We start from the raw sequence: 13,634 nt of genomic DNA on the forward strand, positions 1-13,634 counted from the left end.
ATGCTCCTCTGATGCTGCTTGGCCTGCTGTGTTCATCCAGCTCTACACCTTGTTATCTCAGCACCTTGTGTAGATGCATGAGATGCATGTCTATTCCTGTGTGTAAGGAGACCTGGCAGAAGCATGCAAGTCTGAGGTGTCTTTGCATTCCAAAGTTTTGAAGGGCTCTGAGTTGATCTGTGAGCGTTCATGACAATGTGGTGAGGCTGGTGATTTGTCTATGCCAATTTGCATGGATGAAGGATCAAAGAAGAATGGTGGCCATGGAGCATGCAGGATCCTGTTCACAAGGGGTTATATGATGGCTGGGACAAGGATTGTTGAGCTGCAGATATCCACTGATGTACACGTTAGGAACTTGCAGCGACTAGTTTCTTAATGGAAGGAAAGACTATTGGACATAGCACACAACAACACGATAAGTTAGATTTTTAAGGAAATGCAAATGCATGGAAATAAGGCAGTAGCCACTCAATGATAAGACTCTGAAGTCAGAATTTAAGGTTTGAGGGAAATCTAGGGAAAAATGTTCTTGCTGTCTAGAACGTGATTATTTTCATTCTCACTGTCATTTCCCTATTTTTCTCAGCATTACTTCCTCTACACCAGGGAGGGAAATACTCTGCCCTGTACGTTAATGCTTGTTTTCTTACTTTAATCAGTCTCTGCTCATGCAGTTAATCCATATCTCTGAAATACTCAGATCTTTTAATGACATACATGTATGTTCTTGTCACATTGCCTGATACTTGCTCATTCATGGGGTGATGTTTCTGCCCTGGGGAGTACCATTCTTGTGGTGAGTAGCTGATCAGTGCAAGATGCTTGTATTCAGTTTGATGACTTCCAGAGCATGTTGAGATATTGTTGCTAATTTCAGATTCAAGAGAAAAGTTCTTCTCTTTTATTCCCCAATATCGTTGCTCATCCTTAGCAGTAAACTCGTGTAGATGCTTACACTCTGATAACAAATAAATAGTTCGGAAGTCTAACAAATTGTTGCACCACATTCATATATTTTGGCTGCTGAAATACTGAAACAGCTCTCACTTCGTGTGGATAACACAGTATGGAGCTGAAGGAACACAGCAGACCAGGCAGCATCAGAGGAGCAGGAAAGTTGACATTTCGGGTCAGGACTCTTCTTCAGAAAATTTTCTGATAAAGGGTCCCGACCTGAAACGTCGACTTTTCAGGAATTTTCTGAAGGATCCCGACCCGAAACGTCAACTTTCCTGTTCCTCTGATGCTCCCTGGACTGCTGTGTTCCTACAGCTTCACACTGTGTTACCTCTGATTCCAGCATTGGCAGTTCTTACTATCTCTCACTTCGTGTGGATCCAAGTTTCTTTTTTTGTCAGGACATAGCCGCTTGGCTTCAGACATCTGCAATTGCACCATTTCCTTCTTGTTCCATCCTATTTTCTTACTGTTCTTTTTATTCTGCTCTGTGATGCCTTCGTCTTCTGCTTTCAAGTGCAAAAGATAAGGCTAAAGCATTCACAGGAATCATCACCCTGAAATGGAACCTCCTCCAATGATCCCAACATAACAGATACCAGTCTTCAGTCAATTGAATACCCCCAAAAACCATTTGGAGGCACTGGATACGGCAAAGGCCCTGACAACATTCTGGCAATAGCACTGAACACTTGTGCTCCAGAACTTGCCAATACAATTACAACACTGGCATCTACCTGACAATGTGGAAAATTGCCCAGGTATGTACACAAAAAGCAGGATAAGTCCAACGCGGCCAATTATTGTCCCATCAGTCTACTCCCATCCATCATTAAAGTGATGGAAGGTGTCTTTGACAGTACGACCAAGCAGCACCTGCTCAGCATTAACCTGGATCGTGACACCCAATTTGGGTTCCGCCAGAACCACTTAGCTCCTTTTATTCTTTTTCATTCACGAGATGAAGGAGTCGCTGTTAGGCAGCATTTATTGCCCATCCCTAATTGCCCAGAGGCAGTTAAGTGTTTACCACGTAGCTGTGGGTATGAAGTTACATGTAGGCCAGACCAGGTGAGGTTGGCAGTTTCCTTCCCTAAAAGACATTTGCTCCTGACCTCATTAGCCCCTTGGTCCAACATGGACAAAAGAGCTGAATTCCAGAGGTGAGCTAAGAGTGACAGCCCTTGACATCAAGGCTGCATGTGATATCAAGGAGCCCAAGCAAAATTGGTATCAGTGGGTATCAGAGGTCAACTTCTCTGCTGGATGGAGTTATACCTGGCATAAGACGATGCTTGTGAATGTTGGAGGTTAGTTGTCTCAGCTCCAGGACATCTCTGCTGGAGTTCCCCAGGTTAGTGTCCTAAGTCCAACCATCTTCTACAGCTTCATCAATGACCTTCCTTCCATGATAAAGTCAGAAGTGGGGATGTTAGCTGATGATTGCAAGATGTTTAGGGCCATTCATGACTCTTCTGATACTGAAAGAATCCATGTTCAAATGCAGCAAGATATAGATAATATCCAAGCTTGGGTTGACAAGAGCCAAGTAACAATCATGCCACACAAATGCTAGGCAATGATTATCTCAAATAAGAGACAATCTAATAACCACTGCTTAACCTTCAATGGTGTTACCTTCACTGAATGCTATACTGTCCCTTTTTTATCATGCCTTTCAATTTCTTTAGAACCTTCTGGGTTTGGTGGGATTGTAGCTTTGTGTTTTGTCCTTCAGGCTATACTTGAGGGCAGCTGACATTTTCCTCAATGACTCCTGAATTTGTATTACACTATTTTCTGCTTTGAGGTGATGTTCACTGGGAAGGTATCCAAGATCAGTAAGAACATACTTATAATCTTCTAATCAGCAGTCAATGGCTTAATGGCCTTTGAAACAAGTCAAATCACTTCTGGCACACACGCAGGGCTACAAATGCAAGACTGAGACTTTCTTCAGGAGAGATAAGTAGGTTTTTCTTAATGCCTACTATATAGAACTCCAGATCTTCAATATTCCCATTGCATTGGGCTCCCAGCTTAATTAGTATTTTTGAAAAAGTATCATTCTATCATATAGCCTCAATCTTAGCAGTTTGAGGGCTTCCTTTTTGGGTTACCATCTTGAGCCACTTTGCACAGGTCTGGAAAATTCGTCATAAAAACCGAAAGAACTGCGGATGCTGTAAATCATGAACAAAAACAAAGTTGCTGGAAAAGCTCAGCAGGTCTGACAGCATCTGTGAAGAAAAAACAGAGTTAACGTTTCAGGTCCGGTGACCCTTCCTCAGAATCCTGTTCTGAGGAAGGGTCACCGGACACAAAACTTTAATTCTGTTTTTCCCTGTGCAGATGCTGCCAGACCTGCTGAGATTTTCCAACAACTGTTTTTGTGTCTGGGAAATTTGTGCTGTTGCTTGGTGCCTATCTGACAGTTCATTTTCACTTGATACTCTCCTTCTGCAGTCTTTCAAACAATCAAAAACTATTTATCACCTTTAGGCCTGACAATGTCAACCTTTTATATGGTGTAAGGTGAGGCTTCAAAGACAATGTCTGACATCTCTCCAACACTGACCTTTCTAGGCTTTATTTTCTTCTTTCTAGCTAAACACTTTCAAAGTGATTCAGCTGCTTGCAGTTGAAACATTAACCTTCCCATGTCATACAAGTTTTCTTTTCTTTTGTGCTACGTCCTTCAAAATAATCACATCTTGTCTACTGGCCTTGATCTTTCTACAGACTCTTCTGAAAATACTATCTTTTTTCTCTAACATGTTGTTCTTATTCAACCTGGAATGTACCTCAGCAAAACGCATAGATGCTTCTGATCTTTTATTAATGCACGCCAACTGATTGACAATCTCAGATCTTTGACATATCACTATTACTCTTCAGAGAAATGTTCTCCCCTCTCAGCAGCTAAACTGCCAGGACAGCATGTCTCGTGTTTAAGACAACCTTATTTTTATGAGAACGTCTTTCAATTGCCTAAAGTCACCAAGATGTGCTAGATGTGTCACTGCTGTCACGTACTGATAAACAGTCACCCTCTCCTCCTAAGCTCTCATATTGAACAGATATTGTTCAGTAATTACATTAATATGGTGTTCAATGTATGTTTTCAAAGCATTCAAACTCTCTCCTCTTTAGGTTCTCTTTTCTTCAATAAGCTTGAATAATAGAGTAACAGAGCTGGTAGCACTTTCCCCCAGCACTTATAACACAGTTACGGAACTTATTTGCTTTTATTTAACTGTGTAGCTGTTTCATAGTTTTGTCACTGACTGTGGAAAACATTTCAAATCTTTCATTTCCACAGCAGCAGTGAGTGAAATATTGATGGCTATTCTGATTCACCCAGCACCTCAAAGTTACAGTCTGCAGTTGCAATTTTCCCTGATTTTTCTCTACAGTAGCTATTTCTCATGAAGCTCTAAGAATTCACACATTCTCAGCTTCATACTTGCTGACAAAATATTTCAAGCAGTGCCTTTAATGGTCATTACACACTAAGATGAAAGCAACATAAAGTAGTGGTAGTGGTCTACATGACTGTGACAAACTAGGCAGTACACTCTGTACAAATGCAGTTCTCTGGCTCCAGCCAATTCCATCCTACATTGCCCCACATCATTCCTTGTGGAAACATTGTGCGTATGGATGCTTTAAACTGAGGCAAGTCTGGTGCCATTAAGCCCCTGGCCTCAACCTGGCATCTTGGGCAGCCTACTCAAAAGAGTCAATTTTAAATTGGACTCTTACGAACACTTTGGGCATACTGTTTTAAATACACTAATGAAAGTTTATGAATGAAGTGCCCTATCTCAACAGGGCACTCTGACACCCCAATATTCACTGCTGTGAAAAGATAACGTATGAGAGATTAAGATGCATATGACAGATTAAGGGTTCCAATGTTTCAGTTTTTAACTACTTCACAGCCTGCAACCTCCTCTTGCCAAACTTAGAAATAAGACTATATGACATAGCAGAAGTAGGCTACTCAGCTTGTTGAGTCTGCTCCGAGATGCATTGAGATCATGGCTGATCTGATAATCCTTAAATCCATGTTCCTGAAAATTTCCCATAATCTTTGATTTTTTTATTGATTAAAAATCTGTCTATCTTAGCCTTGAATATACTTAAAGACATAGCATCAACAGCCCGCTGTGGTAAAGAATTCCAGAGATTCTCTACCCTTTAAGAGAAGAAATTCCTCCTCATCTCTCTTTTAAATGTGCAACCCCTTACTCTGAAATGACGTTCTCTGGTCCTAGACTCTCCCATAAGGGGAGATAACCTTTATCCATCTACCCTGTCAAGTTTTGTAAGAATCATGTATGTCTCAATAAGGTCGTTGTCATATTCTTCCAAACTTTAGTGAACACAGGTCCAATCTACCCAACCTCTCCTCATAAGACAGACCCTCCATTCCTGGTATTAGCCTAATGAACTTTCTCTGGACTGTTTCCAATGCCGTGTATCTTTCTTTAGATAAAAGGACCAAAATTGTTAACACTATTACAGCTTAGGACTCAATGGTTGTGCCCTGTATAGTTTTATAATTTTAGTAAGATCTCCTTGTTTTTATTCCCCACTTTCTTTGAAATAAGGCCAACATTCGATTTGCCTTCTCTATTACCTGCTGAACGTAAATGCTAACATTTTATAATTCATGAACAAGGGCTCCCAAATCCCTCAGTTGTGTAGGTTTCTGCAGTTGTTCTCCATTTAAATAATATTTGGCACCTCTCCTTCGTGCCAAAGTATATATAGTCTAGCCGGCAAGATTTTGTTCACTCACTTAACCTATCTATATGCCTCTAAAGACCCTTTGTGTTGTCTTCACCACTTGCCTTCCCACCTAATTTTATGTCACCTGCAAATTGGCTATAGCGGTGAATATCAAGACCAATGTGTCACCTCCAAAGTCCTAATTTTAACTCCTCTTTTTGAAACTAATTGAGGATTGGTTAAAATGAGGGCGGCCACTTGAGCCTTTGGAACTTCTGGTCTTGCTGACCTGACCCGATATCTTATTCTTTGAGCTCATGCAATGGAATCTTGAAGAAGGTTGTGAGATCTTCTTTTAATTATGCCGACTGGATCACTACAGCTTTGATCGAAGGCCCAATTGGAGGAACAGTTACAGAGTCCTCTAAAGGTGAGAAGATAAGACAGTAGGGTTTGAAAATGTACTTTTAGCCTGCCTTGTGGACCTGGAGGTGCAGAAACTTAATTTAAATCTCATGAAGACAAATTGGCCCTTACCTCAGACAAGCCCCATCCCAAACCTCAGCTAAAGAAACATTCCTATGGATCTGTGCTCCAGTTGCTGAATTCTCAATCTCACCCTTCATCCAGGTAATGGAAGTGGTCTGGTTCAGGTCGAAATCAGGGCAAATGTATTGAAATGAGACCCAGTTGTTAAGATAAGCCAGTCCTCTGCATTCTGTGCCTAATTTCAGTCGTTATGCTCTGTATCCACATCCCTTTAAAATCTGGACTGGGGAGCAATTTAAGGTACTTTGAGTGGCCAACACTGGGCCTTCCCCAGGATTAAGAGGGCTGGAGGGAATGGCAGGGGGATATCTTTCAGCAACCCATTGCTCTACCCCCCTACTGGGTCCTTCAATCAGGTAGTGAATAGCTTTGAAGATGGGATCCCCACACATTTCAAACTATCTGCCTGTAACACTGCCCTTCCAATGTTAGTTGAATGGTAGACGTGCTGGTTTGAGACCCTTAGGTTGGTATTATTTGCCAGCTTAAGGGAGCATCTGAGCAGGAAGGCCATGGAAGAGCTTTCCTCCCACATCCTCCCGTGCAAGTAAATGCGGTCTTAACTCCAAACCCACCTTCGGGAGCATAGAACTAATGTTCTATGACATCTGCTTCCAGAGAACCCTGGTGTCCCTAAAGAGATAATGTGAGTTGGTAAATGTGACCATGTGGAAGCTGAGGAGCAGTCCAGATATGATTCTGGGGCATCATTGCATCCCTACAGTGTGGAAGCAGGCCATTTGGCCCACTGAGTCAACACCAACCCTCTGAAGAGCATCCCACCCTGACCCATCGCTATAGCCCTGCATTTCCCAAGGTTAATCCACCTAACCTGCACATCTTTGGACTGTGGGAGGAAAACATTGCACCTGGAGGAAACCCATGCAGACACAGGGAGAACATGCACACTCCACTCAGGCAGTCGCCCAAGGCTGGAATTGAAACCAGGTCCCTGGCGCTGTGAGGCAACACTGAGCCACTGTGCCACCCCAAATGGCAGTAGGTAAACGGCAGCATTTCCTCGAGAGAATGTGTCCCTCAAGGAGCTATTTGAGATAAATGATGGGCTGATAGCTGACTGCTTTTTTAAGTGATGAGAATAATGATGTTTTAAATTCTCATGGTAAAGGCTTGACATATATTTTGGATTTTAGAGATTGCATAGATTTAAAAGGAAGGACAGCATTTTTTTCTTGTTTTTGGTTTTAAGATTATGAAGAGTGAATATTTATGCAATTCTAATCTAGACAAAAGATAAATCTTCCTAACTGATCAGGAAACTCAATAAAAGTTCTAGAGTGTTCTGGAGTTTCCAGGAATTGAAGCTAAATCTTCTGGTTGTTGCTACAAGCAACCCGGGAGAAAAATCAATTTGGGGGGTTTTAAAGAAATACGTACATTTATGCTTTCCTTTTATCTATTGGTTAGAAAAATATTGAAAGTCATTGAAGAAACTGGTGTTTGGATGGTTGAGTGGAGAAAGGCAGTCATGTTATGAAATCTTTAAGAATAGGGTTATGTAGAGTTGGAGATATATACACACGTACCCATGCACAAATATTGTCATCTCTGTGACATAGAATTGGATCCAAATTTCTACCAGAAAATGTAATCTACAAATTAGCAGAATAAACATAATTAGCTCAACACTGAGAGGGACTGGATACAGATGTCTTTCCTTCAGATCTATTAATCGTTGAGGAATACCAAGATGGCAAACTCATCCTCGAGTATCAAATCATTAAAGGCCATCTGTCCCTTTATTACAGCATCATTAAAAATAGAGCATTACTGTCCGATAACTCACTAATCAGTTGAGTTGATCTCCAAAAGTTCGCCAGTGGCAACAGTATATCATCATTTACAACTGTTCAAATGTCAAATATTATCTGACTGTTGCTTATGTTATGGCACAAACTAGAATAATTGTACTCGTGACTTACAGTAATTTATTTTCCTCCTTAAGTATAAATGCCATTCTCTTTACAGTGCAAAAAAAATCAGTGGGTCATTTTTAAATTCAATTTCTCAAGTAGTGTCTGGGGTAAGATACCATTGCCTGATTTTTAAACAGAAAAAGGAAATAAAAAAAAGAATATCAAAAATGACATCTGTAATGGACAGAACTGAAGGATAGTAAGAGAAAAAAATCACCTGTGCCTCTTGTCCATGACAAGATGAGCTCCAGGAATTAAAATATTTAAGAATCTCAAATGTAGAACTTCATTTGTGTTTCCCACTCATTTCTCACTGTCTCTGTGAAACGGGCTCAGTGCTAAACGTCAATACAGAATTCCAACTCAGACGACCATCACTGTTGTAACAATAGTCCTTGAATCTCGGAAGGCCAGGTCTGAATAATGTAGATGGGTAAATATTCTTCAATTTTACTTTGTTGTTTTTGGATTTCAGAGACTGTTGTTGTATGATATTCCTTTGGGAGGTTAAACAACCTGAATGGAACTGGATAATGGTAACAAATTATTGATAGTCCAAAAAGCCTTTCTTGTTGAACATTTGTTGGGGTAGATTTTTCTGGGTCTGAGCCCAGACACAATGAATGAGGGTAGGGTGGGGGAGAGTACTAAGCTGCCAGATGCCCACAGACAAGCAAAACAGAAATTGCGGATGCTGAAGATCTGAAAGAAAAACAGAAATTAATGGAGAAATCCTGTAGGTCTGGCAGTGTCTGTGGAGAGAAAGCAGAGTTAACATTTGGAGTCCAGTGACCTTCCTTCACAGATACTGCCAGACCTGCTGAGTTTCTCCAGAAATTTGTTTTTATTTCAGATCCCCACAGTCACTTTGGCTAGCACCTTCCAAACTTCTGACAGATCTGCTTGAAAAGACGAGAAGATGAGGTCCAGGAGTTCAAATATTTAAGAATCTCAAATGTAGAACTTCATGTGTGTTTCTCACTCATTTCTGCCAGAAAATGGGGAATGTCCCAAGCTCATTGGGCTTCAGGTTAATACCAGGGTTTATTCTACAGCTTGTCAGGGACAGAGCTTCCACCCTCCTCTGCAATAACAAACTTGTATGAGTAGCTCACAAAATTCCTTTATATGGGTTTCACTACTTCAGTAGGTTCAGCATGTCATTGGATTAGGCTACCTGGCTATGCCAAACATATACCAATCATGCTTGCGTGACCCACCTAGAACTGCAAAGTGGAATATGACATCGAGTCCCACAAGATTGTGAAGCATTTTATTTTAAAGTGTCTCCCTTACGAAAGTGAAACCATATATTCTGATTAGTCTGAAAGAAATCTGGCACCTTTCCCTTGTGAGAAAAGCTTCCATAGCTTGTGACACATACAGCACATAATTGCTGTGGCAGTGTTGCAAGAAAGCCTTTCTGTAACCTCAATATGTCCTTTAGGATTAGTAGTGAGATTCCTGGCCGATGGATTTCCAAGCATATTAAATCACACCAGCATTTAAAATGAATATAGGACTATATACAATCTAACACCACTCCTGCTGGTCTTCTCTTTTCTCAAAGATAATTTGCTCAATTTAAATATTTGCCTTTTTCAAATTTAAAATGTAGAAGTTGGCTTTGATTTGTTTGCATTAAGTTTTTGGGGTTAGTCTGTCTTTGCAAAAGGTCCTTTGAATGCTGAATTAAAAACCTATGAATTTTGCTATCACCTGGAGAATGAGTATTTTATAAAACGTAGAACAATGCAAACACATAATGGTGGATATGAATTCCAATGTTTTATGCAACAAAAAAAAAATTGTCTTCAATGGTTTGGTTTTGATAACATTAACAATCATTATTTGAAAAATGCATTTACCTCAGGCCTTTCTAGTATATTGCCTTTCTGCTGACAAATGCATTTATTCCTGATGTGGATGGGCTTGTTGCTGTACAAGGTAAAGCAATTTCACTCAGTTCTGAGCACAACAACCATGAAAAATCCAATTTAATATTTATTATTTGTGTCACAAATCATTTACAAAGTCAATTAACCTTCAATGCTTAGTGTTATATATGATGACAATGCTAGGCCACAGTCAAGTTCAAAGCAAAAATAAATTAAATTGTATTAAATGTCAATTGGCAACCTTTCCTATTTAATACATGTCACCCTTCACAAACTGTTAGATACTAATATAAGAATTCCAGGCCAGTAGCTAGAATCCTAATCAAGTTCAGTGTCCTGCTGAGAGAGAGAGAGAAAAAAATATTCCTGAGCATTGCAGTGCATAGCAGACCTCAGGGAAAGTCCATGTACCCAAGCATATGGGATGTTTGTCTTATCCAGACATTCCATTGATTACTTTTGGATTGCTTGCAATTCTTCTATAGTTTTATTCTTGTTAAGTTAAAAGATATGCCATTCTATTCAGGCAGGAGCCTTAAAAGCATCTGTTCTGCTGCAAATTAGGCTTGTGTTTATAGGGCGCGTTTATTTGTTCTAAGCAGACACGTATGATTTGGTTAAAGAAAAATGGCTGTTGCTGAGAGAACTCTATGCGCAGTTTGGCAGTGCTGGTAAATTCAAGCTTGTACCTGGACTCCTGCGAAGTTGTTAATTAAAAAAAAATTTAATAGGACTTTTTCTTTTGTACTACTTTCACAACAGTCAGATTGATCTCAACCCCACAGTGAAGCTTTGCAGAAGTTTAAAAAACCTTTATTAGGTACCTGGAAGTTCTATCAACTCCCCAGTTGCCAACCGTATAATGTGAAAGCTATTCTCACAAACTTTCAGACTCGGATTTCTTGAGTAACACATTTTCTTTTTACCCTTGCCAGACACAATCTTCAGAAAATTGTACCAGGCCTCTTAATACATAATTCCTATTTATCTTGCGTATCTTTTCAATGTGGTGTATCATAAATGAATTGGGATATCATTGATACCATTTTTGCCAGATCCCAACTCTTTATCGCTTTCCTCCTTGACAATGATAGTCAGATAGTGAGGGCTTTAGTATTGTCCACAATTGCTGGCTTCCCAAATGCAGTGTGCTATTAATTGTACATGTATTGCTTTGGGAATGCCCTATTGCTAACCAATGGCATTTGTGAATTGCAAAAGATTCCACTGCCTTAAAGTTCAACTGATTCATTATCATCAAAATTGCATTTTGGAGATCTGCAGCAGGTATCTTGGGACATGCCTTTACTCACAAGTACTTGAGCACAGATAGATTTCTAACTATACAGAGATGGTTGCTGGCAAATGAACCTGTCTCATGACGCCAATAAAAAAGTCCACAGACAGATACAGAGCCTAGGCACAATGATGCACATTCTTCCACCAGGGCCATTGCAAAATAGACCATAAGTCTCCTGATGATAAAGTTTCAATGCCCGGGTTGCTCCTGTGGATCTTTGCATTATAACCCTCGACAGGGTATGTCGCATTATTGTGGCATGCTGTATCCTAAACTGTTTGCACCAGGAAAGTGGGGATGGCCTGGATGTGGATGAAATTGAGAGCAAGGGCGCAGCTATGAAGTTGAAGATGAGGCTGAGGATCAGGAGATTAACCAGGATTACTGTCCATTAGAGGAGGACCAGAGCAATCTTTTGGATAGGTCAAGCGCCAGAAACAAACACGTTGCCAACTACTTACAGCATAATTGAGCTCAGTTCAGATTTTATATGATTGTTTGCAGATTCAAGTTGCTCACCCAGCCAGCAGCACTTACTTGATGTTATGGAAATGTCAAGGTCGTTGATTTGCTGTTCTTTACTTTTTATCGTGCAGATTAAATGTATGTGATCCATGGTAATGGGCAAATTATATCATCAGTTGAATCATGGTTAAAGCAGCCATGCAGACCCGGCCCTATATCACAGTTTGGGAAAAAGAAGCAGCAATGAGACAGTACACTTAATGCCACATGACACTGAAATTATGTAACTCTGAAACCAATCATGAGGACATGACATTATTCAACTGTAGTCCACTCTTTCATGACAGCCACCAAATTGATGTGAATCCTGAGAAACTTCCTTTGATGCTTCCTTTGTCCATATCCCTTTAATGCTTCAGGGTATGCAGAGTGTAATATTGCCTTGTTCATCCCTGATGACAGTGTTTAACCTGGGTAAAGTCGTGCTTTGTGCAGCTTTTCTTTCCAGATTGTTGTGCCAAGAGGGACAGTGGATAAATGAACTGCCTACTGAACACTGTCCGGCCTGGAATGTCACTGTACTCGATTGAAAAGCTCATATATGGAAACAATCTTGCCCTGCTGGTGATGTGCGGAATCATCACTGATTCCATGCTCTCACCCATAAGTTAGCTTTAAGTGTCAATGTATGTGTATAGGCCAGTCCCTCTGTCACTCCCTGTACATGACAGTTACCCTCAATTGTTCCCAAATGAATGGGCAATGCCTTGGCTGCGGTACCTGAAAGTTAAAGGCAAGGTTCACTGAGGGATGAGATTATCTGCAGTTAAAGACATGATGGCTTGTGAGAAATGTACAACATTTGGCAGTTACAACATCTTATATCCTTGGGATACCTGAAGAAGCTTTCATTTTTCATATGGGTTTAACTTAACCTGGTCGGACAATAAAATTTATACTGCAAACATTTTAAGTGGAACTGAATGTAAATTTACAAAGGAGAAAGTTATTTTCAATGATGTTTCACCCATGGTACCTATGTTTCCCTCTTCCTCTCCCTCTCACTACATCAAAGTGCAATCTCAACTTCCAAAGCTGGGGTAAAGGATGCCTGCATTGTGAATGGCTTGGAAGACTTGGATGGTTGTCATATGGTGCCTTTGGGGTTAGAGGCCCAGACCTGATCAGAGGCTCAAGAACAGATGTAGGCTCAGCCTCCTTGCCTTGAACACCTGCAGATTTCAGTATCAAGGGAGGGGAGAAGTGCCTGGGCCAAGTCCTTCCTGGAGTGCCTGAGAAAATGATTTTTGCAATGCCTGTACAATACTCCTCCTTCCTGTTCCTTCCTAAGGGCCCATTCTTTCTCTCTGAGAGAAAGGAAGATCTGAAGTGAGCTAAGGTCTCTGATGTCCCTGTTGCCTTGCCATTGCTGGTGCGTACATACGGCTAAACCTCTGGATTGCAGGTTTAGGTACATTTCCAGCAGCCACTGAACATTGTGCTGGACCTGGGTCTCCATGGCAGATGCCAGTTTTTCCATGGAGACTGCCAATCAGTCACATTCCTGAACCACCACAGCAGTGAAAACATGGAAAGACTGCTCCATCTTTCATTCCAGCCTGCCAAGTGCCCATGATCTACCTGCCTGATACTCCTGTGCTTCTGTGGTATGAGCAAGAAACTTATAGACAGTACAATTAATAAAAGTTGTTTATATCCATGAAAAATTAGCTCATCATATTAACATCAATATTTCAATGTATAAATAGGTGTATAATTCAATGGATA

Source organism: Rhincodon typus, chromosome 4 (genome assembly GCF_021869965.1).
Source record: "Rhincodon typus isolate 14 chromosome 4, sRhiTyp1.1, whole genome shotgun sequence".
NCBI lineage: Eukaryota > Metazoa > Chordata > Chondrichthyes > Orectolobiformes > Rhincodontidae > Rhincodon > Rhincodon typus.